The sequence below is a fragment of the Equus przewalskii genome, chromosome 27 (assembly GCF_037783145.1).
Source record: "Equus przewalskii isolate Varuska chromosome 27, EquPr2, whole genome shotgun sequence".
NCBI lineage: Eukaryota > Metazoa > Chordata > Mammalia > Perissodactyla > Equidae > Equus > Equus przewalskii.
The window spans coordinates 38,505,697-38,533,183 of record NC_091857.1 but is presented as its reverse complement, the minus strand read 5'-3'; the positions used below and the strand labels follow the sequence as shown (position 1 = coordinate 38,533,183).

General features: G+C 54.4%; 1 long non-coding RNA gene across 1 annotated transcript; it reads right to left on the bottom strand.

Annotated features, from left to right (window-relative positions):
* Positions 1–7,797: 7,797 nt before the first annotated feature.
* On the bottom strand, positions 7,798–15,982 carry LOC103559032 (uncharacterized). The gene is made up of 6 exons (XR_546882.2): positions 15,799–15,982; positions 14,389–14,729; positions 13,900–14,117; positions 10,330–10,551; positions 9,509–9,620; positions 7,798–8,684 (listed from the first exon to the last, which is right to left on the bottom strand). It is a non-coding gene; the product is annotated as an uncharacterized lncRNA (long non-coding RNA).
* Between the last annotated feature and the right edge of the window lie 11,505 nt (positions 15,983–27,487).

Sequence of the window (27,487 nt, the reverse complement as noted above, 5' to 3'; positions counted from 1 at the left end):
ACGCTCTTCATATCTGCATTTATTTATATGCTCCCGGATGGAGGCAAGCAATGGACACTGACACACTCAAAGCCTTTCTCAGACGTCGTTAGTTTATACCCACTCACGTGTTTGTGCGTGTGCATGTGTGACTTCGGTTCTTTGCAATTTTAGCCGCCGTGTGGCTCTGTGTGACCATCACACTGTCCCATCGAGAAGACCCTCGTGCTGCCCCACTGGAGCCACTGCACCCCCTCTCCGCTCCAAACGCCAGGCACCCACTAACCTGTCCTCCAGTCCTACAATTCTCTCACTTCAAGAAGGCAACATGAACGGAATCAGACAGCACGTTAGCTTCGGAGACGGGCCTCTGTCACTCAGCCCAGTCTCCAAAGGGCCGTGCAAGTTGTTGTGTGTGTCAAGTTCACCCTTTTCATTGCTGAGTGGCGCTCCACGGCCTGGCTGGACCGCGGTAGGGTCAGCCACTCACCTGCTACAGGACATCTGGCTTGCCTCGAGTTTGGGCGATTATGAGTATAGCTGCAATTAACAGTTGTGTACACACTTTTTCAAAAAATTATTTTATCGAGGTCATATAGGTTTATAACATGGTGTAATTTCAGGTATATATTATTATATATCAGTTTCTGTATAGGCTGCATCGTGTTCACCACCAATAGTCTAGTTTTTATCCATCACCTACATACGTGCCCTTTACCCCTTTCACGCACCCCCCAGCCCTTCCACCTGGTGACCACTAATCTGTTCTCCTTATCAGTGTGTTTATCTTCCACATATGAGTGAAATTATATGGTGTTTGTCTTTCTCTGTCTGACTTATTTTCCTTACCAAAGTACTCTCCGAGTCCATCCATGTTACTGCGAATGGCACTAATTTGTCTTTTTTTCTGGCTGAGTAGTACTCCATTGTATATATACACTGCATCTTCTTTGCTCGATCATCCATTGATGGGCACTTGGGTTGCTTCCACATCTTGGCTATTGTGAATAGTGCTGTGATGTACATACGGAGGCATGAGTCTCTTTAAATGGTTGGTTTCAAGTATTTTTGGATAAATATCCAGTAGTAGGATAGCTGGATCATATGGTATTTCTATTTTTAATTTTTTGTGAAATCTTCATATCAGTTGTGTACATGCTTTTGTGTGAACATAAGTCTTTGTCTCTGGGATAAATGGAGATGTTTAGTTTCGTTAAGAAACACCAAGTGGGCCAGCCCAGTGGCACAGCGGTAAAGTTTGCACATTCCACCTGGGCGGCCTGGGGTTCGCTGGTTCAGATCCCAGGTGCAGACCTACGCACGGCTTGTCAAGCCATGCTGTGGCAGGCATCCCACATATAAAGTTGAGGAAGATGGGCACGGATCTTAGCTCAGGGCCAGTCTTCCTCAGCAAAAAGAGAAGGATTGGTGGCGATGTCAGCTCAGGGCTAATCTTCCTCAGTACAAAGAGGAGGATTGGTGGCAGATGTTAGCTCAGTGCTAATCTTCCTCAAAAAAAAAAAAAGAAAGAAACACCGAAACTCTTTTCAGAGCGGCTGCACTGTTTTCCATTCCCACCAGCCAGGTAGGAGGGACCCAATATCTCGACAACTGTCAGGATTTGGTGTGGTCACTACCGTGTTGCAGCCATTCGAGAGTGTGTAGGGGTATTTCATTGTCATATCTCTGGGGCATCTCACTGTCGTGTCCGAGGGTCTCACTGTCGCATCTCAGGGCGTCTCCCTGTCGTCTCTCAGGGCATGTCACTGTTGTGTCTCAGGGTGCCCACCTCAGTCACCCCGCTCTCCACTCCGTGTGGGACCAGCCTGGGCTCAGACCACTCAGTTAGGATCTGCGGTGAGGTGTTCCTACCCTGTGCCCAGGCTGCAGCCCAGACAAGCAGTCAGAGCCCCCGGGGCCAGGACCAGGGAACTGCATGTGTTATAGCCCAGGTCCTCGCGTGCAGGCCGGGCTGAGAGCTGCCAGCAAGGTGGGCAGACACGCTCAGCCTGGCCTTAGAGACTGCGCCTGGCCAGGCTGGGAGAAGACCGGGGTGAACTCCAAGTATGAAGATGACAATAGCAAACACACAAAGACGAAAATACCTGTATGAGTTTCCTAGAGCTTCCAGAACAAATTTCCACTCACCTGGAAGCTCAAAACAACAGGAATTGGCTCTCCCACAGTCTGGAGGCCAGAAGTCTGAAATAAAGGTGTGGGCAGGGCCGTGCTCCCTCTGACAGCTCCAGGGGAGGATCCTAGCCTCTCCTGTCTTCTGGTGGCTCCAGGCGTTCCCCAGCTGTGACCCCCTTCTCTTTCTCTCCATCTTCATATGCCATCACCCTATAAATCTGACTGATCCCCCTCTCTCTCCCTTATGAGGGCACATGTGATGGCATGTAGGGCCCAGCTGACAAGCCGTGATAAATACCTCCTTTCAGGACCCTTAACTTACTCACATCTTTTGCCACATAAGTTCTGAGCATCAGGAGGTAGACATACCTTTGGGGGCCACCGTCCAGCTCACTCTAATACTCAAACTGGGGAGCATGAGCAGACCACTGTGACTACAAAGGAGTCCAGCTGGCTATTTTGCCAGGGGGCAGGACTGTGGAGCCTTGAACTCTAAGCTAAGGGACTGGGCTCCTTAGTCGGTGACGGGAAGACAGAAGGCCAGACCCAAGGCCCACCTGGGGGCGGGCGGGGGCTCCAGGAGGGCCTGGGGCTCCCCTTCACCAGGGACCAAGGTTGCACGGAGCCTCAGAGTTCGCCAGCGGGACGGAAGGCAACCGGAGTCTCCTGACGCCTTTAAACCTGACCCCACTAGCCACTAGCACCATGAAGTAATATTCTTAATAGATCTTGTAACTTTATTTTGAATAATCCAATTACATGGCATTTGATTTTTATGTGCTAAACGTCAATTCATCAAATACAAACAGTGAGTGCCACAATTTCTGAAGCCCTGATTTGGATCTTTTATTTTGCGTAAACTGGAGACTCATAAAAGGGAGGCATCACCTCTGAGAGGCCCTGTCAGACTCCGTCCCAAAGGGTTTGTTTCCGTCACCAAAGGACGTAAAAGACCCCACGGAGGATGGGCCCGTCGACAGGGATGACGGAGCCCATGCACGTCAGAGCAAGTCATTTCCTGACAATGAGAGGGCTTCAACCCTCTCCACCACGTTAGCTCCAATTATCTTCCTACCACGTGATGCCACAGGACGGGTCTTTGTAGCCAGGGAATTGCACATTTATGGAGAAGGGCAGGAAAAGCCACGCTCCCCTGCTTCTCGATTGACCGCACAGCGGAGTGGACATAACTTTATAAAGTGTGGGTTCCGGATGCTCCAGCTTTCTGGAAAACGCTCCACTTTCTGGTGAGAAAATGTGACAGTGAAGGGAACATCCTCGCACACCTTTGAATTTAACAAAAGGAGGAAGTCGTCAAATGCACACTGGCTGGGCCTTGGGAGAACGTGCGCCTTCCCGTCCCTGTTGTGCCCAGGTCCCCGTTTCTCAGACGGTGTCCTGAGGGAGCCAGAAGACGGAGCAGGCCCTTGGCAATCCTGGGAATTCATTCCAAGGAAATAGCCCCAAAGAGTCACAGGGTGATGAGCGGGACGGTGCACAGGCAGCACAGGCTGCAGGGGACAGTGGGAGCAGCCCCGGGGGTGATCAGGGCACAGCAGGTAGGGTCTGTCACCACGCAGCCAATACGACAGAACCTCTAGAAAAACCAGAGCCAGCACAAGAAACGAGAGAAGGGAGGGCTCGTGCTCCCGCCCGTGAAGGCAGCCGTGGGTACCGCACGAGGCTGCAGAGAAAAGCAGGATCTGGGTCAAGGGGAAGAGATGTGGGTGTCGTTTTTAAAACTAAAATTGTTGGAATAACCCTTTCTGGTTGTTGTTGGGTCCCCGGTGTTTGCGGCCGTTGTTCTGAGACAGCCTCAGGGGCACTCAAGACCCACACCCCCGAGGCTGCCTCCTTAATTACAGCACGGTCACGGGCTCCCAGGAGCCCTATCCAGAGATGGACTGAAGCTCAGCCCTAACTCAGGCAGACAGACCCCCTGGGATTTTTTCTTCCACGTTTCTCCGCTTTGCGCCCCCTTTTCCACAGGCAGAAAGAGAGAAGCATCCTTCAGTCCATCACAAATTCCAAACAGGTTGCACCCAGCTGCCCAGGGTGAATGCCAGCCGGGCGTCGGGGGCTTCTGTCTGGAAGGTGGTGACGGCCAGGGGGGCAGAGGGTGGGTTCCGGCAAGCCAGGGAGGACTTAGCTGCCTGTCTCTGCCGGGGACCACCCCAGGAAGGTCAAGTGGCCACCCATCTGGGGGTAATTACAAGGCCATCTGCCTGAGAGGGAAACTTAATGGGGTTCCCAGGAAATCTCTGCATGAAGAGCGCAACTTCAGAGAATAGGAGGAAAATTGCCCTTTTCCAACCCATGACTTCACACTGTGATCCTTCAGGCCCAGACGGCTGCTGTCCTCAAACGGACATGGAGTGGCTTTTCAGGCTGCATCCCCCTGGGCTGATTTCAAAGTGAGCTGTAGGACGGGGTCCTGGAGACCAGCACTGCCCTGACCCTCGGGAAAGCTGCGTCCCCAGCCCTCACCAGTCGGCGAGGCCTCCGTGGTGGGAAAACACCCGGCTGCCCCCCGCCCACACTGGGGAGGGTGCCACAGGAGCCCGACCTCACCACCAGCTCTCTGCTGTCCTCTCCCTTCTCCCGGATGCCCCACACCCAGCATGCGCGCTTTCTGGGAAGGCTCTGCACGAACACGTGCACCCGCACTGTTGGAGGCGGGGGCGCCACAAGGACCTGGAACACAGCCTCTGGCCCACCAGGCCATGCCTTCTCAAACCGTGTGCCAGCGCTGACCAGCCACCAGGGAGCGAGCACCGCTCATGTTTCGAGTGCACAGCAACCCCTCAGAGGCTGTTGGGGGTGTTTCCTGATGCGGTTAGAGCACTTGGGGACAGGGCAGGGAGTGGTCAGAGCCCTGGGGTTCCAGGCCTGTGGACGGCCTTTATCCCTAAACTAGCCTCCAAGAGCTGGTCCCCAGCCTCCCTGGCTGTCTCCTGAGCATGAAGGGGGCTGCTGGCCTCGGGGCAGGGAGACCGAGAGGCCAGTGCTCGCGGGGAAGGGGGATCACCTGCCGCAGCCAGCAGGGGACGAGCCATCTTGTTTCTGAGGACAGTTGCCTCTGCCCCTCAGCTTTCAGGTCATGACCCTGACCCAGACAGACCCCACAGGGAGCATCGGGGAGCAGAGTGGCTCTTGGGGTTCTGTTCCTGGGGTCTGGCTGCTGTGACTCGCGCCAATGCTGCACCATTCAGAAAACGGGGCTGACTCATCACGGCTCGAGGCCCCACCTGCTGGCTTCTCCCCGATGCCCCCCACCCAGACCCCGTGTGGCCAGTGCTAGCTCAGTGCCCACTCCTCAGCCCCCACCCAGCCCCTGGCTTGCATCTCTTCCTCCTCCCTGCTCCCCACAGGGCTCATCCCTCCCCTCCAGGTCCTGGCCTGCTCTGCCTCCCCCATTCCCAAGGGGACAGCCCCCTTATTGATGAGGGTGACCTGGGAACCATCAGCCCCACTGCTGACTCAATGGCCGGGAGCCCCAGGACGTGGGCTGGAACCCAGAGGGAGAGGCAGGGCAGGCCCAGGCAAATAACAGGACAAAACCACTCCTGGGAGGATGGCAGTCAACAGCGGGGCCCTGGGAGGTTCTCCTAGTTTCCATCACGTCCAGGTGAAAGCAAACTTCCCCCACGCCCCCCACAGCCTCCAAGGACCCTGGTCCCGGCCTCCAAGCCCCCCTCCCAGGCCCTGCCTCCCTCCAGGGCTCAGGGGTTCCTGGCCCACTCTCCAGGTCTCAGCATCCTGTCCCAAAGAAGCCAGAACCACCTGGCATTGACCCGTAGCGACGATCCTTTAACAGTCAGCAGCCCCCTGTGTCCTTCAGCAGAGGCTCAGAGCAGAGAGCTGTGCTGACCACAGAGACCCCGCCCTCCACCTGGTCCAGGCCGGTGGCGGGAGGGGCGCCAGGGGGTGTCCCTCTGCAGTCACAAGCCTCTTGCCCCAACGACGTGGACCTTTCTCCCACACACTCGCATAGGTCTGGTTTTCCTTTCCCTTCCTTCTCCTTGGTCTCTGCTGATTCTAAAACACACACAACATCGTGAGTGAGAAGTAACGGGCTCCCAGCTGGGCTGAGAGGGGTCCCCTTCCTCCCACGGCCATCCTGCCAGCTGTGCCAACACTCGGGAGGCACTGAAGAGATGCTGACAGAGATGGAGAGAGACCAAGATAAGCGCTGTTTCCAGGACCAAAACAAGGCTTAACACCGAGCGGCTGTGGGAGGAAGGGGGCTTTCGTGACTGGGGGCAGAGATCCTGCCTTTGCCATCTGCCTCTTTACGCTGAGAAGGGGTCGTCCTTGACATCACCCCCCCAGGCCTCTGGACCCCGCCATCACCAGCTCAAGCAATCCCACCCTTTGATTTCCAGCTGAAATGCCAGCGCTCCTACCTCTGGTTGGGAGGAGGGGAGACCGGGGCAAGCCTGGTCTGTGGTCCCGCTGGCTGCTCCAGAGTGTAGGGGGTCCTTCACCAACAAGGAGCCGACTGACCCCCATGTGGGCCTCCCTGTCTCCCTGGTGCAGGGACATACCCCTCTGTGGCCTGGTCTGGAGAGGGTCACTGATGAAGCACCTTCGCTGGGCGGGCTCAAGTCCACTGCCTCCCCCGCACGCCCCTATGAGGGTGGGCACTGCCCTCCGGAGCCCAGGTTCCGGAGCAGCTGATGGAGCAGCTGCAGCATTCACTCCTTCATGCCTCCCTTCACCCATTTCTTGGAAGTCCCACCAGTGGGAGCTTTCGGTCCTTGTGTCCACACTTCCCAGGGTTTGGTCTCAGGGCTCTGCAGACGTTTTAGGGTCACCTGTGCTGACCATGATACCTCTTGGGCCTCTGGGACCGGTGGGGAGCCCTGGACAGTGTCCACTCTTCCATTCCCCACAGGGGTGGGCCCTGAGGGCCTGAGACCCATTAAAGCTGGCATTTGCCCCACTGTCCAAATACCGTCAACAACTCCCCAGACAATGGGACTGCCCACTCCTGTCCAGGAAGGCATGTGGCCTTTCAAAACCCTCTAGACATCTCCCAAGTCCTGTGGCCCAAAGCAGGCTCCTGCTGCCCCACCAGACCCCGGACCTGACTTATGACAGAACCCTCACCCAGCCCGGCCACTATCCAGAGCCCACCTGCTGTGCAGGGCTCTCTCGGCCCCAAAACTTCACCCCCAGCCACGGAGGTGTCTACAGAGATCCCCCCTCTGCCTCCATCCGCTCCTCCCTCCTCGTTAGCTGCTGGCCCAGGTGAAGGGCCCCCACTTGGCCAGAGAGGCCAGTGTCCACTTCCAGCTGTGGGAGGGAGGCCTCTTGTCTGCAGAAACTGACATTGTAAATTGGCAGCCAGAGACTTCTCAGGAGCTTGCTGAGCTGTTTGTTCCAAGAAGAGGAAGTACCAGCTCTCTGGTGGGGCCTGAGGCTGAGGGAAGTATTACCCGTAAAATGGTGCAGCCGTGAAACGAGGAGAGGATGAGCCACAGTGGCAAGGGCCATCCGGGACTCTGACGTGATGAACCTGGGGGCGCGGCCGCACATCTTTCCCTTCCTCCTGCTGCCCTCGCTTCTCACCTGTTCCTGGAACCAGGGACAAGCATCATTTAGCAGGAAACTATTTCAATTCCCAGAAATGTCCCTAAGATGGGAATAAAGGCGGAAGACACGTTTACAATCAGGAGCACTCATTGAACTTAAAAGTGGATTCGATTAAACCAAGCATGGAGCCGAAATGCTAAAAAGTGAAAGAAAACATAGCAGACCCGAAGGCCTATAATGTTGGAAAAAAACAGGGAAAAAAAGTGCACAAAATAAAAGAAAGGCAAGACCCTGGGATTTCTGGTTCCCTCGCTGGATTCCAGCCCCCCACCAGCTTTTTCAGCAAAGAATGAAGCACATCAGGGGCCGGAGGCTGCCTGGGACGGGCCAGGAGCGACTTTCTGGTACACCCCCCGCCTTTCTCTTAAGCTTTCTTGCTTCCTTTTGGTGAGGCCTGGGATGTCGGGAGAGGGGAGGGGAGCGAGGAGAAGAAAGCAGAAGGAGAGTGGGAACAGCTGGCAACCTCAAGCTCGTGCAGGGCCAGGAAATCATCAGACCCTGACATCGGCCCCCGGCTCTCAGAAAGAGAAGCCAAGAAACGAAGAGGGCAGAGGGAAAGAGGAGAAAGAGAGGGAATAATAATGAGGGAATATTTTAAAAAGGGAGAGTCTTGGGAACCTCAACTGTCATCTCTCATCAAATGAGTCTAATCAAGTAAACTTTGAAAATAAAGTCATAGTGAAGATTTGCAAGTCACAATTGCCTTAGGGTGGGGCCAGGAGGAAGCCTCGGACGAGGGCGAGTATTGGCTGTGACGAGTGAAGGTGTGGGCTGTGCTGCTGCAACAGAGACCCCAAACACAGCAGCAGAAGCAAGACAGAGATCTCTCCTTCAGACACAGGTCCGGGCATCTGCTCCAGTGCACGTGGGACCCAGACTCCTTCCATGTTGTTGCTCTGCCATCCTTACAACGCAGTTTCAACAGCCCAAGATGGCTGCTCCAGCTCCTTCCTTCATGTCTAGGTTCCAGGAGGCTGGAAGGGGCAAGGGGAATTGGAGGTACAGTCTTTACCTTTACTGGCCCCTTCTGGAACTTGAACTCACCCCTTCCACTCACAGCCTGTGTGGCCTTGTCTGATTTCAAGGGAGGCTGGGAGGTGGAGTCATAATCTGTGGGGCCACATATCCGGAAAGGGAGGATGGACATGGGGTCCACTAGGAACCCCTGCCATACTTGCCCAAAGAAAGCTGTCCCCTGAGCCACTGTGCCCAGCGTGTAGCCATGCGGCAGCTGCTCACTGACGCTCAAGCAAGCTGTGTTTGCCAAGAAGTAATTCAGTCCCTTCTCCCCTTGTTTAATTGATCAAACATTGACTGCCAATCAACTTTCGCTCTTTGTGAGATGGTGTCAAGTCACAGAGATGATTAAATTCCACTAGAAGCAAAGAAACAACGTTCTAACTGATGGAAGCTTGTTGTCTGGGGAGTGGCCACTCTCAGGCAGACCCCCAGTCCCACGGTTCCCTATGGGGCCCCCAGTCCCCAGGATGCCCTTAGTGCCCAGAGACGCGGCATGACTGGAGGCCCCGGATGCTGCAGCGTGATGCCGCTGGCATGCAACCCACTGGGACACTGTTTGCTCAAGCCCTCTGCCTAGAATGGCTCCTAATGACAGACAAGGACAGACTGGCTGCTGGGGAAGGGGGTCTCGGGGCACCCAACTGACAGCAGCTGGAAAGAAATCAAGGCCACTGGTCCCCCCTCCCTCCCCCCAGCACAATGTTGTAGGATGTTATGGTTTTCTTTCACTCACAGGTTGAAGGATCAGTTTGAAAAATTGTAGCCAACTCAGTCTCACCATCAAATCACTGAAAGGCACCTCCCCTCTGAGAGGCTCCCTCCACGTGGCCCTGGGAGTCCGGTCACTGCCCTCCTGAGACAGGAGCCTTCACTGTGGCACATGGAATCTTCTGCAAATTCAGAGGAGGAGCCCACTCAGGGAACCTCAAGGAAGGGGGAAGAGGCCTTTCCCTCCGGTTACTGGACTCCATGGCTTCCTGGAGGCGGCGGCGGTGACACCGGGAGCCCAGGGTGACCTTAGATCTCCCCAGGCTGCCGAAGGATTCTGAAACTGAGCAGCTTGGAGAGCGGGGCCCTGTTAAAACGAGCAGGCCCCGGAAGGGGTGCCCCCAGAAACAGTGCTGTGAGAAGGGGACACCCTGGTCCTGATGGCCACCGAGAAGCCAGCCACAGGTAGAGGCAGGAGGCCGGCGTTGCAGCTGGGCCCCCAGGTGGCTGTGCTCAGAGAAGACTGGCTGGGCACCCCCACTGCAGGAATCTCATTGTTTCTCCCCAAAACCAATTCCAATAGGTCCATCTCTCCAGCACAACCCCCGGACCCCCAAATTAAGCCCACGCCTCTGTCTCATCTGAGCAGATTTACTGGCCATGTCTGCAGGGAAATGAATGAGGTGATGACAAATAACTCATCCAGGGCAGGGACAAAGTTCTGGAATCTTCCAAAAGTCAAGCAAAGTAGCCTGCAGCCCCAATCCTAGAGGTCCAGGGAGGCGCCTACCTCATCTAAGGAGACCAGAGAACGACTGGCCAGCAGGAGGGGCAACAGCCGAAGGAAGGAGCAGTAAAGTAAGTTCCAGAAGGACGGGGATCCCAGCCCACCTGGCAGCAGAGGCATCGGAGAGAATGGGTGACTGCTGCTCAGAAAAGAGCAATGAAGGTGACGAGCGTCGCTGGCCGAGCACCTGCTGCGAGCTGGGCTTCCTGCATTCATTCCAAGAGCTCCCACGGCAGGAACGCTCCCTCACTGAAGGACGGCATTACAGGCACAAAACAATGGACAGGCCATGCCCAGAGCCTAGTGACACGCAGGACTCCTGTTAGCTGGAACAAGAAGCAGGAAAAGAAAAACAAGACAAATGTTCTAAAATAGTCAGCTCTTTTCTCCTACTTCGTCCACCTGAACTGTCTTTTTCTAAACTTCTAAACCAGCAGGTCTGCTTTTCCTCAACAGCCGAGCCCACCTCACATGGGGCATGAGCGCTGGGTGCAGCCATGTGGGTCCCAATGCCATGCAATCATACCCTCATCTTTTTTTTTGGTGAGGAAAATTGGCCCTGAGCTAACATCTATTCCCAAGCTTCCTCTTTTTTTCTTTTAGCTTGAAGAAGATTGTCGCTGAGCTAACATCTGTGCCACTCTTTCTCTATTTTGTATGTGGGACACCACCACAGCATGGCTTGGTGGGCAGTGTGTAGGTCCACACCCGGGATTCAAACCTGTAAACTCTGGGCCACCGAGGCAGAGCCCACAACCTTAACCGCTGTGCCACCGGGCCAGCCCAACTCCCTCATCTTAATTTCACCACTGTTCACCACCGCAGACCCACAGGAGGATTGATTAGCTTCTCCTCAGCCACCCCTGCCCCCTGGCTAATAATAAAGACCATGGGCATGGCACAAAGTGAGACAAAGATGCTGGATTCCCTCAGCAAGCTTGGCTCAGCCTGCCGTGGGAGGGAGACACAAACACCAGCATGTGACAAACCTGGATAGAGGCTGAGCCAGGCTTGATGCCTGGACCAGGAGCTTGCAGAGGCTGGGACTGGGCTGGCATGGGGCTTCTCCACCTACAAATGGGGCCAAAAAGAGGCTGCTACCTGCAGAGGCCAGAGATAACCATGCAACCAGAACCTCAGCCATGGTGGCCATGGCATTGCATGGCCGAGGGAGGAAATCCCAGTCGGATGAAGTCAGACCTGGTTCTGAATTGTGGACCTACTGGAGGCAGCTACAAAAGTGCTCGTACAGAGGGGTGAGCGAGGAGGAGAGGGGGGAAAGAAAATAAAACAGAAAACACCTACTTAAGATGAACTTACAAACTCAACCTCCAAAACATTTCAGAAAAATCAAGACCACAGAACCCAGCCAATAAGCTTAACCAGTGGAAGAAACGAAACCATAAAGCAATCAGAACAGACACTGTAACATGCCACACGCTTGAAATCTTCAGAGATTAGACAGCAAACCAAGAAGACTATCAATCAAGGACAGAAGAACACAGGGAAGAACCCATCAAAAGTGGTAGACATGAAAAATATGGCCACGAAATTTTTTTAACACCTCAATGAGTGGAATAAATGCTACACAGAAGAGGAAATAATTAGTGAGTTGGAAGTTTGTAGAGGAGCCGACCAAGAAAACAATACAGAGATGTTAAAGAAAGGAAAATATGAAAGAAAAGTTAAATGACATGGAAGCCAGACAGAGAAGATTTAGCACATGTGTATCAGAAGTTCCATTTGTAGAAAATAGAGGAAACTGCACTCAGGCACTGTGACTCTGTGGGGCATTCTGAGGGGATGGCTCCGAACTTTTCAGAATTGGAGACACGAGTACTCGGACAGACAGGATAAATAAACACAAACAAACAAAAATCTTAAAAGCTACTAGGGAGGAAGATTTCCTACAAAGGAGAAACAGTTGAGCTGCCAACAGACTTCTCATCAAGAACAGCATATGCCAAAGACTTGAAGTGGTGTCTCCAAAATGCTGAAGAAACATTGTTGTCAGTCTGGAATTTTATACCCAGCTAACTACTCTTTGCAATGAGGACGAACTAAAGCCATTTCAGAAAAACAAAGACAAGACGTACTTATTTTTCACAGACACTCAGTAAAAGAATACTTCAGGATGTGTGTCAGAACCCCAGAACAGCCCAGGGACTGGATGCCCCAATACCATGGAAGGCGGGGTCAACTGGAGAGCTAAAATAGGGGAGTTGGTTGAAAGCGTGGAGGTCTCCCTCCAGGCCTCATGCCGGGCATTTTCCCATAAGAATCTGGAGTTTCAAGGCCAGCCCCGTGGCCAAGTGTTTGGGTTCACGTGCTCTGCTTTGGCAGCCCGGGGTTCGCTAGTTCAGATCCTGGGTGTGGACCTACATGCCGCTCATCAAGCCATGCTGTGACAATATCCCACACAGAAGAACTAGAATGACCTAAAACTAGGATCTGTAACCACGTACTGGGGCTTTGGGGAGAAAAGAAAAGGAGAAAAATAAAGAGGAAGATTGGCAACAGATGTTAGCTCAGGGCCAATCTTCCTCAACAACAACAACAAAAAGCATACTTTAAAAAATAAAAAATAAAAATGAAGAATCTGGAGTTGCATTATGTGAAAGATTAAAGCATTAATACTCTGGATCCAGGAATATCAGGCACAGAGGAGGTCAGGAGTGAGGCACATGGCTGAAACAGGGGGCTTCGGTGAAAGCTTACATAGTGTGTGTGATGGCTAATTTTGTGTCAACTTGACTGGGGTAAGGGATGCCCAGATAGCTGGTAAAACATTATTTCTGGGTGTGTCTGTGAGGGTGTTTCACATCTGAACTGGTAGACTGAGTAAAGAAGATGCCCTCATCAGTGTGGGTGGGCCTCATCTGATCCGTTGAGGGCCTGAATAGAATAAAAAGGTGGAGGAAGGGCCAATTCGAGCTCTCTCTGGAGGGGGGACATCCATCTCCTCCTCCTCAGACATCAGAACTCCTGGTCCTCGGGTTTTCAGACTCAGACCAGGATTACACCACCAGCTCCCTGACTCTAGGGCCTTCACGCTCGAACTGAATTATACTAATCGCTCTCCTGGGTCTCCAGCTTCCAGACGGCAGATCCTGGGGCTTTGCGGTCTCCACAGCCGTGTGAGCCAATCCCTATATTAAATCTCCTCACATATATATATATATATCCTACTGGTTGAGTTTCTCTGGAGAACGCTGGCTGAATGCAGTGGACCACAGCTCTCCCATCTCCGTCCCTTCCAGCTTGGAGACTGGGGCCATCAACACTGGAGAAAGTAAATGGCTCCAGAAAAAATATTTCTAGATGGCCATTTTGGGAGGCTTGCTGGTTAAGGGGGGGGACTTCAGACCTCATCTCTGGATCAGGCCCTGTGGTTGGGGGCACGGAGCACTCTGATCGGCCCGACTCTGACCAGATGTCCATTTTAGGGGTACTCTCATAGCCAGGGAGCTCTGACCAGAAGCGTCGCCTGGGATTAGAGTCAGGAGGAAGGGCAAGGCGGGCACCAGAAGAAAAGGGGGAAGCAGGTGAAAAACAAGCATGGCCCACTAAGAGCGTTCTAGAAAGACCAGATCTCAAAGATTCAAGGCAAATAAAAATAATCATACGTTAGAAAGGGCCCTCCCAGGGGCAAACCCAGCTTGCTGTCTAATTACCTCACATATTTGGCAGTGAAGGAATTATAGCTTCTCCCCTGATTCTCTCAAGGTGAATGAGAGGTCGTACCAAGCGAGTTCCGTGGAGGCTGGCTTCACATGTGACCAGCAGCTTTGGCATCCATTTTTTCCCCTCAGACTAGTGATGTGCTTCTGTATCTTTCTGTGCATCAAACTATTGCACAAGGAGTTTTAAAAGACCTTCGGAACAACAGTTCCTATAAACACAACATAAAGTGGTCAACATTGTATCAGGCTGGATGTTCTTGCCTTCAGAGGAGGCGGGTCCTCGGGAAGTGTAAGTTTCCTCGGGGTATATTTAAGCACACTCGATCTGGGGCTAATTCACACCTCCTGAAGGCAGGACCCTGTGGCCTCCAGTCATCACCCGCCCCCAAGTGTTCCGTGAGCTCTCCCACCTGGCCAGATGGAAGGCACGCGTCTCCCTCCCCGGCCTGAGCTCCAGGAATTGTTCAGCTTACCACTCACCATTCTCCGCCCGCCTCATGGAGTTTCCCCCTGTGCGTGCGTAGATTCCGGCTCAGTGACCGCTCCAGGGGACCTGATGAGACATTTGGATCTCCTCTCTGCTGCTCTGCCGGCAGCATCCCCAGGGCCCAGCCTCCGCCTCCTCACTTCTGCAGACGGCCACGCGCTGTCCGCTCTCCCCTCCCTGCGGTGGTAGGAACGCTGCCTCCAGGAAGAAAACCGAGTGGACTGGACACCTCGCTTCATCTGTTTCCTGTCTCTTAGGGATCACAGTCCTGTGCAGCCTGTGGTCCTGATGTCCAAATCCGGTTGTTTCATATATTTTGTCCAGCTTTCTAGTTCTTTTGGCAAAAACAAAAGAGCGAGCACAAGTTCCACCCCAGCTACTCCTTCACGGGCGGCGGCAGAAACTCTGAAAACTGTTTTGGTTATTTTAAAACCACTTCACTTCCTTGAGACCCCTTAGAAAATTAACTTGAGAAGGTTCAACCAGACGATTAAACTGACTACAACAGATAGGTAACGAGCACCAGCCGGACCCTGGGGAGGCTGACTGGTTTGAGCAGGAGGCCCCGGGCCGGGGAAGAGGGCCCCACGTGTGGGCGTGGCCCTGCAGGGGCAGAAGCCAGTGGTGTCCAGAGCGGGACAGATGAAGGACACGAATCAAAGTGACCTCTAATTCTAACAACCTGAGGTCTCGACCTTTTATCTGAACTTATTTACTCCCTCTTTCAAAAATACAGAAAGTAAAATGTAAGTAATCAATAATAAAAGTAAAATATGCAGAATTTGCAAGCGCATGACTCTATTCAAAGTGAGATGAGTTGGGATTCAACCAACGATATTCCTGGATAGGCCTCCTTTCTGAGAAGAGGGACCTGGATCTGCTGTCACCAAACAGCCACGACAGTGCTCTCTATTTCTAGGACTGAGTCAGTAGACCCTCGTAAAACCAGCTTTCAGGAAAGTTCGATGAGCTATAAGGATGACCATGTCAGACATCTGCCTCCAGCCATGGCCCTTCCTGATGAGAAGTGCCCGGCCCGCGAGCCCTACCAGGTGGGCAGACCTTCGGCCGCCACGGTTTATAGTCCTTGACCCTGGGCCTTGTCCTCCAGTTGAGTTGGCTGGACTGGAGTGGACACCTGAGCGGAGTAACAAGTCCACACGCTGACCCACAACCTGTGGGGTGGGCTGCCAAGAAAAAATCCCTTTACTTAAAAAACAGGAACAATAAACATCAAATGAATAAGACGTTTCGTAGTGAGAGCTGAAACTCAAAAGATACTTAGAGAGATGGGCCATGAGTTAGACCTGGGACCCTGTGGGGACAGGGGCACGAGAGGCTCTTACTTGCTGCAGTTACAAGTAAGGGAAAGCGATGAGATAGAAAAATGAGACGTAACATACCGGTGGCTACTGCATGGAGACAGCACAGACCCACAGAGGTGACGTCACCTTGTCGATGGCAGAGCCTGACTGCCGAGGTCCCCCGAAGTGCCCTGGGGCTGTGCCTCCTGCTAGAAACATCGGCTGTCGCAGCTCCTGCCTTGGATTTCCAGGAGCCTCTGCCACCTTTATTCCTCGATGTTACCTTTAAAATAAGCCCCCATCTCTTGAGCTAATTCACATCCAAAGATACCTAACACAGAACAAAATGATCACTACCATTAGCAGGGACGCTAAGACAGAACGTGAGTGGACTAGTAAAATATGAATTAATCGTTGCCCTAATTTGGCAAAGCAGAGAGCCAGGAGGGCTCTGGCAGAAGGCTCGAACCAGAGGCCAAAGAGCCGCATCTGATTCACAGACTTGTTTTGTTCGATTTGAAAAGCCTGTTTTCAGTAAAAGTGAATAAATCCTGCTATCTTGCTTCTCTTGAAAAATCAGAAGATGCCATGAGACTGGGCTTGTGCTCCTTGTGACGACAGGCATCTGGAGCTGAGAGGCAGCGCTCTCCTTAGATGGGGTGGGGTCTGCACAGTTCACCCCCCTGCCCCACGGCCCCACTGCTCACACGGGAACTCCTATAGGGGCACCTGACTCAGGAGCCCGAGGGAAGCCATTGCCCATTCCCCATCGGCTCTTTTGTTCTGGCAGCAAAATTCCTGAACTGAAAAAGACCTGAACTGGGAATCAGAGGCCTTGGGTCCTCCTACCAGCTGTGCCTCCAGCTGCCACGTGACCTCGGTAGTCACCTGCCTCTCCAGGCCAGGTTGAGCTGGACCTCTCCCTGGTTACTTAATGCCGGGGAGACAGACCCTGTGAAAATCTTGAACTTGATCCCAGCCCTGGGACCCTGGGAAACAGCCATGGTTAAAGAAATGTCCCCAGGCTTTGTGGTCCAGAAAGAGCTCCCTGCCAAGACCCCCTCCACCCTGTATGATTCGGGTAAGACTCACGGATGCCCCTGGTTTACCCAGGACAAGGCCAGACTCGGACCCCAGACCCCCATTCTTTGCCTCACAAATGATTAGCTGAACTGTCAACTGATCAACAGGAACAAACTTGGTTGAGCTCCTCCCACCCCCAGCAGGCCCCTGAACTTAGCCCTACCCTCAGCCGAGGCCAAGACGGGCCGGCCTCGGGCCACAGCGCCCTCTGTTCTGCTGCCCTGTCACCCACTCTTCCACATACTTCCACCCCGCTCTTTCTAGCTGTTTACTCTTCTTTAAAAAGGACAAGACTTTTCTGCCTGATCTTTCAGATGCCTGCTGATCCCGCGGGGGCGCTGCCTCCCTGGCACCATGGTGCCCCCTCCATTGCAATGTCCTGTCCAGTAAAGTCTCTTCTTACCAAAGTCTGCATTTGTCTCCTATTTGACACCTGTCCCTTCTCCTGGGCCCCTTATCCAAGGGGACACAGAGCAACTTTGGGGCGTTTCCTCCCTGAAGACCCACTCCAACCCGAGCCAGGACGCCTGGCCTCTGGCCGCCCCCATGAGACACACCTCCTGGTCGCCCAGACATCCCACTTCTCCCGTGTGTGAGCATCTTCAGGAGGAAAGGAGCCTCCTGCCTTTCCTTGAGTGGGAACCGGAGACTTCACAGGGGAACCGAGCAGTCTGAGCTCCCGCTTGAGGACAAGTCCATTTCCACCACTGAGTTGTGACCTGCCCCTCTCCTTTGTGCATGGAGGTCAAACCAAGGCTTGTCCCCACGTGAACCCAACAGAAGAGTGCTCTAGAGCTGCCCTCCCCCGCCCCCCAGAGACCTGGGCCACCGGAAACACTGACTCACCCAGGACAGATGGGCCACCACACAGAGTCCATTTCATGATGTTTTATGAGTGTCCAGCTTCCAGCATCCTGTGCTGACAAGGCCACCCCCAGGAGCCAGCCAGAGCCTGTCCCAGGGTCGGTCCTCTCCCTTCCCCTAAAACCACACATGGCGGCCCCGCGAGGAAGGGGTGGAAACACCTCTGCCACAGCAGTGAGAGCTGGGGAATCAGCCACGGAGGGCAAGCTGCCTGAAAATAGTAACCAGAACCAAGTCGGAGGTCCCCCGGGGGAACGCTCACTCTGAGCAAATGCGTAAATCCAGGGTGACGTGTCCTCCTCTGCAGATGGTGTGTGAGCAGCAACTAAAGGCCACCCCATGCCTGCCGTCTGTCCCTCCGCCTGGCCTGACTCTGCTGCTGTTCATGACAGGGCCACCTGGTCCTCGGGCACCTGGGCAGGTCCTCTGCTCTCTTTTCGTCCTCTCTGTAGCAAGACCATATCCCGAAATCTCCCCCGGGTCCTTCAGTCTCAGACTCCTGCTGAGACTGGAATGTCACTTTATGGTCCCATGGAGCTTGGCAATGTAGCCAGTTGGTCCCCAACACCCCTCCACAAGCCAGGTATGGGGCCTAAGAAATGGGGGCAGGGGGGTGGTGCAGGAGAGTCCATCTGACTTCCAGCGGTGCAAGGTCCCAGGAATGTCCTCGGGGCCCTCTTTCTTGTCCCCAACTCGTTCCCCCATTGCCGCAGGGAATTCCGCCATCACAGAGCGCTCTGCTGGGAAGCCCCGAGTCCTGCCCCTTCCTCCTCTTTTCTAAGTGCACAAGGACACGAGTCCCCTCACTCTTTCAGGGGGCCCAGCTGACCCTGAGAAGGGTCAGCTCTGCATCCCCCAGGACAGGGGACCCAGGGACAGGAGAAGCCCTGTGACAGGCATCACATAGAAAACAAATGTGGACTTAGGCGAGGAGCGATTTACTGAAGTGGTATGGTGGGGGGTGGGGCACTGTGATGACAGGGAGACGCATGGTCTGGAAGGGCAGGCACAAAAAGGAGGTGAGCGGGGCTGGAAGAAACCGGGGTGGGCTGTGGGGTGCAGCAGGGGTTCTCGGGGACAGGTATGTGGTTGGGCTTGGGTTTGCGTTAGTCCCAGCCTGGCATTTGGAAGTCCCTTGGGGCCGAATCATCCTGAGATTTGCTGCTGGGAGGGACAGAGACTTGTACAAATCTGAGAAACTGAGCAACACGTAGGAACCTGGGAGCTGGTTCTTGCTCGGCGAGCAAAGCTCGAGGTTCTGAGATCCGGATTCGAAAGCAACCAGGTGAGGGTGGAGGTCCGTCTGGTGCAGGGCGAGTGCTACGGCCTGAACTGTGTCCCCTCGAAATTTACATGCTGAGGCCCGACCCCACAGTGCGACTGTGTGTGGAGACAGGCTTGTGAGGAGGCCATAAAGGGTAAATGGGGCCCTGATCCCACCCAGCTGGGGCCCTGATGGGAAGAGGGACAGACCAGAGCTCTCTCAGCCATGTGAGCACACAGCAAGCCAGGAAGCGGGTTCTCACCAGAAGCCAAATCAGTGGGCACCTCCATCTCAGACTTCCAGCCTCCAGACCTGAGAACTTCCAGCCTCCAGACCTGAGAAACCAACATCTGCTGTGTAAGCCGCCCCGTCTGCGGTATTTGTTAATGGCAGCCTCAGCTGACTAAGACAGCAGGGGATGGTGGGGGGGAGGGGAAGGTCCCCAGCTGGTGATGGCTCCTCTCAGAACACTGCAGCCCTCCCAGACGAGGGTCCACACCCCAGCATCCCTCCCCACACCGCTCACCATCACTGCTGTTCCCAGGGGAACCCCAGAGCCCAGAGGTGGCCCCGGCTGTTGCAGGAAGGGGCAGAGGATGTCAAGTTTGAAGCCTGGGCTTAGCACAAGCTAGCTCCTGGGTGCCGTGGATAAATTCTCTGGAGACAGAGCTGTGAGCTGCGGGTGGGTGGAGAGATGCTGGAGCTGCCCTGCGGCCCACCACCCCTGGCAGGATGACTGATGGAGACAGACCCCAGAAAGACGAGCTGGAGGCAGGAGTCCTTCCACAAACAAAGGGAGAGTGCTCGGTCCTGCCATCTGTTTTCGCTCATTTGCACAAATTGAATTGGGTGGCATTTTTATACAGTACAAAAATTAGCACCTCTTACATTAGCATAGAACTAAGTGCTGTTGGGAGGAAATTTATGGCTAATGCCTCAAAGGTGTAAAAGAAAACATCTAAGGCACCGTTAAATCTTGCAAAGGTACAGTTCACCACATGCCCTTGACGGCTTCCCGTCGCCGCTTGTAATTATGGGCTGGAGCCCAGGAAGTAAGGGTCGAGGATGCTCCCTACAATGGTGACGAGGGCACCTTCCCCCGGGCACCAGAAACCCTCCCCAAGCCCCACGCCTGGACCAGCACACGGGGGTCTCCCTCTGGGGGTACCAGAAGCCCTCCCCCACACCAGCACACGGGGGTCTCCCTCTTGGGGTACCAGAAGCCCTCCCCCCCAGCAGCACATGGGGGTCTCCCTCTGGGGGTACCAGAAGCCCTCCCCCCCAGCAGCACACGGGGGTCTCCCTCTTGGGGTACCAGAAGCCCTCCCCCCCACCAGCACACGGGGGTCTCCCTCTTGGGGTACCAGAAGCCCTCCCCCCCACCAGCACACGGGGGTCTCCCTCTTGGGGTACCAGAAGCCCTCCCCCGCCACCAGCACACGGGGGGTGCCTGTGCTGACCAGCACCTGCTTTCCCTCCTGCTGCCACGCCCCTCACACATCATGACTCTCATGGGACTTGACACAGATGTTCCTGTCATTGCCCGTCTCCCGCATCCCTTATTGACTGCTAGCCTGTAAACTCTATTGTAAACTCATTGCAAAATGACACCAGAAAATCCACATTTCAAAGAAAAATTTTCCCATTTACCGAAAAGTCCGCAACAGGATGTCTGTAAATGGTGAGCTCCTTCATCTCATTTCTGATATGGTTTGATTGACAGGAGTGGGTTTGGACTGCAGCCCCGCTCCCCATGCATCTCTGAACCAAAGCCTTAGTCGCCTCCTGCCATGGGGGTCTGGACAGTAACGGAAGTGGCGGGGGGGCGGTGGCCGTCATGTTTTACGGGGCCCTGCCTGTGTTAGCTGATGCAGAGTTCCCAAACCTCTCGGGAGGAGGTGTTGGCAACACAACCCCCAACCTGTGGGTAATCCAGCACAGGTGTGCCAGCATCCCACAGGGGTGCCAGCATCCCAGAGGGGCCAAACAAGCCTCAATAGCCTGAGAAGCTGCCAGCCCTCCTCTGGGGGTGGGCATGGCAGTGACAGTGGGGCAGACCCCTTTACTGGGGAGGAGTGCCAGTGCCTGAGCTGTGACACCTGGGCAGGTACTCACTGCCCCGAGAGAAGGAGGACAAGAGGACGGGTGGCCAGGTAGAGGCTGCTTCTGCCAGACTCTGTGCAGGCTGAGCTGATCTGAAGAAGGGGGACCCCAGCCCCTCCCTCTGCAGTTAAGGGTAAGAACCCAGGGCGAGGGGCTGGCCCCGTGGCCAAGTGGTTGAGTTCCTGTGCTCTGCTTTGGCAGCCCAGGGGTTTCACAGGTTTGGATCCTGGGCATGGACACCAGGCCACGCTGAGGTGGTGTCCCACATGGCACAACCAGAAGGACCTACAACTAGAATATACAACTATATACTGGGGGGCTTTGGGGAGAAGAAAAAGAAAAAAAAGAAGAAGATTGGCCACAGATGTTAGCTCAGGTGCCAATATAAAAAAAATAAGAACCCAGGGTGAGGAAGGCACAAGGAGGAACACTGACCAGCAGTGACCTAGGGCTGGCCGGTGGCTTGGACACCCACAGGGAAGGGGGGAGCAACCGCATGCCCAGCAGCCACACTTGCCGGTGACGGTTGGATGTGTGAGCATTTAAGAGAACAGCTGCAACCTTGGAGCCCAAGGGGGGCCGAGACAGAGACCCAAACCAGCAAGAACCACTCTGCCAAATGTCCCCTGGGGAGCACAGCTGCCCCCATTGAGAACCACAATAGAAGGAATGTCTAGGTCAAAGAAAAAAAACAAAAACTGGAAAACATGGGCAAGACATCAGAAAGAACCGATGCAAAGGGACACCAGCTTCTGAAAAGAGGCTTAACCCCACTAATAACTGGGGACATGCAGACCAGCAGGCAGGACCATAAATCAGAGCAGCCATTGCCTCCTCCTGTGAGTGTGGCATGCCCCACCACTCAGTGACTCCATCCCTAGGATCCGCGAGACACCAAGTCAGGCTCACAGCAGCTTTTCTGTAACAGCCACAAATCAGACACCACGAGGGTGTCCATCAACAATAGTCTGGGGAAACGGATCTGGGGGGGTTGTGGTCACACTGCAGAATACTATACAGGCATGAACAAGAGTGAGCGACAGCCACACACATTGACAGGGACAAGTCTCACAGACAAAGACAGGGAGGGAAGCAAGACCATCAGGAGGCACAGCGCAACCCTGCTGCCCTGACCTTCCCAAACCGCACACTGTGTTGTTCAGGTTGCACACAGACACACACACAAACACTAGCGTGTAGCGAGGGGATGATCATCACAGAGGGTCAGAATGCCGCTTACCTGTGCGGGGGTGGGGGACGGGGGCGGGGCCACACGGCCGGGGGTGTTACGTTTTGTTCACTGTGTATCCCAAACACTCAGAACGATGCCTGGCACACAGCAAGGGCTCAAAGAGGCGCTGACTGAGTGAATGAGTGAATGAATGAGATGTCAACACAGAGGGTGCACAGGCAGCTTCTCAATTCTGGTGAATGCTCTATTTCTTAATCTGGGAAGAGGCTACACGGTCTTTAAACAGTACAAATATATTGTATATACTCCTCTGTGTGGACTGTATATTTCACAGTAGAAATGTAAAATTGTTTTTTGTTTTGTTTTTGTTTTTTTGTGTGTGAAGAAGATTGTCCCTGAGCTAACATCTGTTTCCAATCTTCCTCTTTTTTTTTTTTTGAGGAAGATTGGCCCTGAGCTAACATCTGTGCCAATCTTCCTCTGTTTTGTATGTGGGACGGTGCCACAGCATGGCTTGTTGAGCGGTGTGTAGGTCTGTGCCTGGGATCCGAACCCGTGAACCTCAGGCCGCCGAAGCGGAGCACACGAACTTAATCACTACGCCACCAGGCCAGGCCCCATAAAATTGTTTTAAATCACAAAAACATTTGAAAACACCAGTGGTGAGGGGAGAACTCTGTTTATACACCACAGATGTAGAATATCTAAAGCACTGTGGTTTTAGGGCAGAAATAGACAAATACATCAGAGTAAACGGGTACAGAAAGTTCAGGGGGAAAATATGGAATCATTGTTTTTTTCTCTTCTGAGCCCTAGAAGAGCTTGAGAAACTGAGCTGGATGTTGCTCCATTTCTTGGCAGAAGTGGAGAAATGCCACGGGCTTGCTGAGGAATTTGGCACATGCCGTCCATAAAATGGGAGGTCCTCCCAGACCCGCCCGGTGAGGGGGACGTTCTGCTGAAAGTCCAGCCGGCCCAGCTCCCCACAGGGATGGAGGCAAGTCTGCTAATTAGTGACTACCAGAGAGGCTGGGAGGGTCCCCTGTGGCTAACATTTCTGCAGAGAAGGGAGGGGAGGGGAGGGGAGGGGAGGGGAGGGGAGGGGAGACCCTCTGGCAAACCTCAAAAGTAGCATCATTGAAAATAAAATACAATAAAAAAGGAACAAGGAAAGACTACGCCTTAAACATGAGGAAATGAAAGTAACTTCCTCTTTAATTGGTCCCCTGCCCCAGGCCACGGGGAGAGCCACCCCCTGCCCACTGCTGGGGGTGTGAGTGCCGAGCCCAGCGGCCGCTCACAGGGACTCAGAGGAACCTGATTGATGGCCTGGTTCACGTCTGCCAAACTCTAAGATTACGACCCACAGGGAGAAGTGCGTTTACACCACGATCCAGTCTACATGATAGGAGTATGCGTGTGCCTGCGCGTGTTAACACTGAAACAAAAGGGTCATGGAGCAATACCTCCTTCACGCCACTCTATTCAATTCCTTCTCTAAAAGGATGCTGGTGGTCACCCACTAAATTAATTTCATAACCTGCTCATAGCATGGGACCACAGCTTGACAAGTATGGTCTATCTAAAGCTTTGCAACCTAGGATCCGTGGACGGGCGTCCTGGAGTGTACATGTGCGTCAGTGTATATGTGTGAGTGTGTGTGTGTGTGTGCGCGCGCGCACGCACGCGCACACATCCTAGAAATGAGTCTGTGCTTTCCGATCACATTTTCAGAGTCACCCTGGATTCCCTGAGCCAGCCCCAGTCCGTACGTCACAGACGAGGAAACCGAGGTCCTGGGAGGCCCACAGTGATTCAGGGCCAAGCAGAGGCAGAAGTCCCACCTCCCGGCTGAGCCGGCCCCTTCTGAGGTGCCCAGGGAATCCGTGGCCACCCCCTAACCAGGAGGGGAGGTAGGCCTGTCTGGTCTGCCCCTAGAAACCTGCGCTTTGCCTGTGCTGCCCGAGGGTCGGTCATCCGCTGACCGCAGATGCCAGGCTGTGCCCACCCTGGGACCCTGCACAGCAGCAAGAGCAACAGCCCAGGTGGACGTCAGGCTGGGGAGGGTCTCACAAGTGGGCCCGGCCTCACCGAAGAGCCAAGAAGCCGAGGAAGAGCCAAGAAGCCAGCCCTGGACCCAACACCCTCCCCCAAACTTGAACCCTCACCCAGCAACCATGCACACTGCACAGACCCACAGCCGCAGGACACACAGCGCCCCCTCCCCGGGTTGGTCTGGGCTGGAAAGGGAGCTGCGGACTGATGATGCGAAGGACTAAGCCAGTAAACAAAGCACAAGGGGTCTGCACAGCCCGAGGATGAGAACACGTTTGCAGCTCTGAGGAGTAAGTGCCCGGCACACGAGGCCCCAGGAGGGAACTCCACACGAGGAGAATCCACCAAGCGTGAATATTTTAAGGGGTGTTCACAGAAAGCAGCACTGGTCACCTGAGCCCTGGGCACAGGCCGCCTGGAGTGGCTGATTAACAACTCACAGGCAGCAGGGGAAGGGCCCTAGTCCCAAAAGAACTGCTGGCTCCTGGCTGCGGAATCGGAAGCTGAGTTGAATCCCAGCTCTGCCCTAGCCGTGTGGCTTAGCCCCCGGGAGCCCGTTTCCTGGGGTGCGGAATGGTGACAATGACACCTGCCTGGGACTGTGCAAGGCCTTGCACCCCGTAGCACACAGGATCCGTGTCTGTCGGCCCCCATCCCCTTCTCTGCACCTCCTCCACGCCAGGTGCCCACAAGTCCTGCAGTAGGACCAGGGGCCTCAAGGCCCAGCAGCGACGGACCAGCCACGGGGCTGATCCAACTGAGTTATTTTGATCACAGTCACTGGCTGCACAACAGGAGAGCCTTCACAGAGCCTCAGGTCAGGCCGTCCTAAGCACGGAGCTGCGTCTGCCATCGGGCGGCGTGATCAACTACTTCATTTTCACGCCTGTGCACCAGGGGAATTCGTTCAGCTGCAAGTAACAGGAAAGCCAGCCCCACTGGCTTGTGCAGGATGGGGAAATCCAGAGGGAGGGAGGAGGCCAGGCGTGGGTCGGTCAAGGCCCAGCTCCGTTTCTCGAGGTGCCCCAGCTCTACCCTCTTCCTCGTGTGGGCTTTGTCCCCACGCTGCGGCCAGGTTCGCCAGCAAACCAGATCCATCTGTGATGATGTGCAAGGAGCAGGGAGAAAGGTCACCGCTGGACGTGCTCTTCCAAGGGCAAGAAGTCCCAGCACAGCTCCTCCTGCAGCTCACAGGTCTGGCTCCATTACCCACTCCCAAAGTGCCAGGTGCTGATGGCTCGGGGTGCCCAGCCCTGAAGCCACAATCAGAGCCTGGGACCCCAAAACCACCCGACTACCCCACAGCAGGGGAAATGGTGGGATGGAGGGTGCCAGGGACGCAAGGCCATGTCAGAGGAACGTGGACCAAATGATGGTTTTCCACATTCCAGCATCCCAGATGCCCCAGACAGCCCTAGCCTGCAAGCCCATTTGCCCTCGGATGTCCAATCTCACCATCTGGAGCCTGCTCATTGAGAGGCACCCTCCGCCTTTGGGAAAGGCTGGCTCCTTCCACATGCAGCCCCCAGCCTTCCTGGCCTGGGTCCCTGCTGTCTTCTTGTGCTGGTCAGCTCTCAGCATGGGGGTCGGCCTCCCACTTCTCTCCTGGATCACTCTGTGCCATCTGAGGGCACAGCCCCTCCCTCCGTTCCCCTCGGGGATGGGGTGGCTGGGGGAATCTACCACAGGCAACAGGACCTCCTTGAGGCTTGGGCTCCTGGAGGAACCTCCACACGGGGTCTTCAAGTCTGGCGTGAGCTGCCTCTGCCTTCCACGGGGGCCTTAGCCTCCGTGTGCTCTGGCAGTCACCTGACCACACCAGTGAGGGTGCCTGGAGCCCTCTCTCCTGCATCCCCGAGACCAGGCTCCAACTGCTCAAGGTCCGCACAACTGTGGCTCCCTCACTGCAGCCAAGACCTGCCTCTAAAATCCTCATTCCCGCCCAAAACGGACCCCTTCAGAGGGTGTTTGGTTGGGAAAAAGCAGAGAACGTGTGCGACTACTCCCCTCCCCAGGGAAAGGGGTCTTCCCTCGGACTCCTGCAAGACAGCAGAACGTGGGAGTTCACAATTAGTGCGTCCCCAACGGCTGGTTTATTAATTTGCCTTCTTTTCCTATTTTTTAAATTCTCCTCCGCTATATCATTTTGGATTGATTAAAATTATGGTAAAATCCCTTAATTCCACCAACTATTTTGAGTTACCTTTTTTGACTTCAGCATGCACCCCTAACCCTCTTCCCGTCTCCTGTGTGACGCAAACCCTGGGCCCCTTCTTGCCCTCTGATCTGTCTTCACGAAAACCGTCATCTACGAGTCCTTCATGAGAGTCTGCTGTCAGTCAGCTCCTGGGTTTGTGTGTCTGAAATGTCTATTTTGCTATCGTTCTTGAGTGATGGTTTAGCTGGGTCTATAGTCCTAGATTAACAGTTTCTTCTCTCAGCAGTTCGAGTATAGTATTCTTCCGTCTTCTGACTGTATGAATTCACAGTCATTTTATCTCAGCACGTAGATTTCATTCCATTTCAGGGCTTTTGGTGAAAAGCCCACGGTCTTTAGCAAGTTCCTGCAAGCTGGTGAGACGTGAACTCTGAACCTGGGCTTCCCAGCCCCGGCCAGACACTGAAATCTCTGTTCAGCTCTTTCCACCATCCAGCCGTCGCCTTTTCCTGGGCTTCCTGGGGTCTTTCTCCGCACATGCACGCTTCAGGGATCAGCCAAGGATTGGAGGAGAGATCGTGCCAGGTTTAGGGGTGTCTCCCTATGTGGCTTTTCTGAAATTCCTCCCTAAATTTCCAGACATTCGGGCAGCCCCAAACTCTAGCCTTTGACCTCTCAGCCCAACAAGACTGCGCCTTCTGCTGGAGCTCCACCCTGCCATGGGGTCTGGAGAGGGCAGTCTCAGGGGACTCCTTGCTTTCAGAGGTCACAGCCCTCTAGGGCTTGCTTTCCTGCTTTATGTCACTTCCCAACGCCTTCAAGTACCTGTGGTTTCTATTTTGTGCAGAGTTCATAATCCGCAGGAAGATTCTGAAACAAAATCTTCTCTGGAAGCTGCCCTTGGCCAAGTGCTTTAACCTGAAGTGGTACCACGTGCACGTCGTTGGAGCCCAGGTGGATTCTGCATTGCAGCAGTGCCCTGCGCAGCACGGCCTCAACGCCAACAGAAAGGCTTCTGCACGTCTTTCTTCCAGTCCTTGTCCTTCCCCTCTCAGTGCTTGGAAAGGAT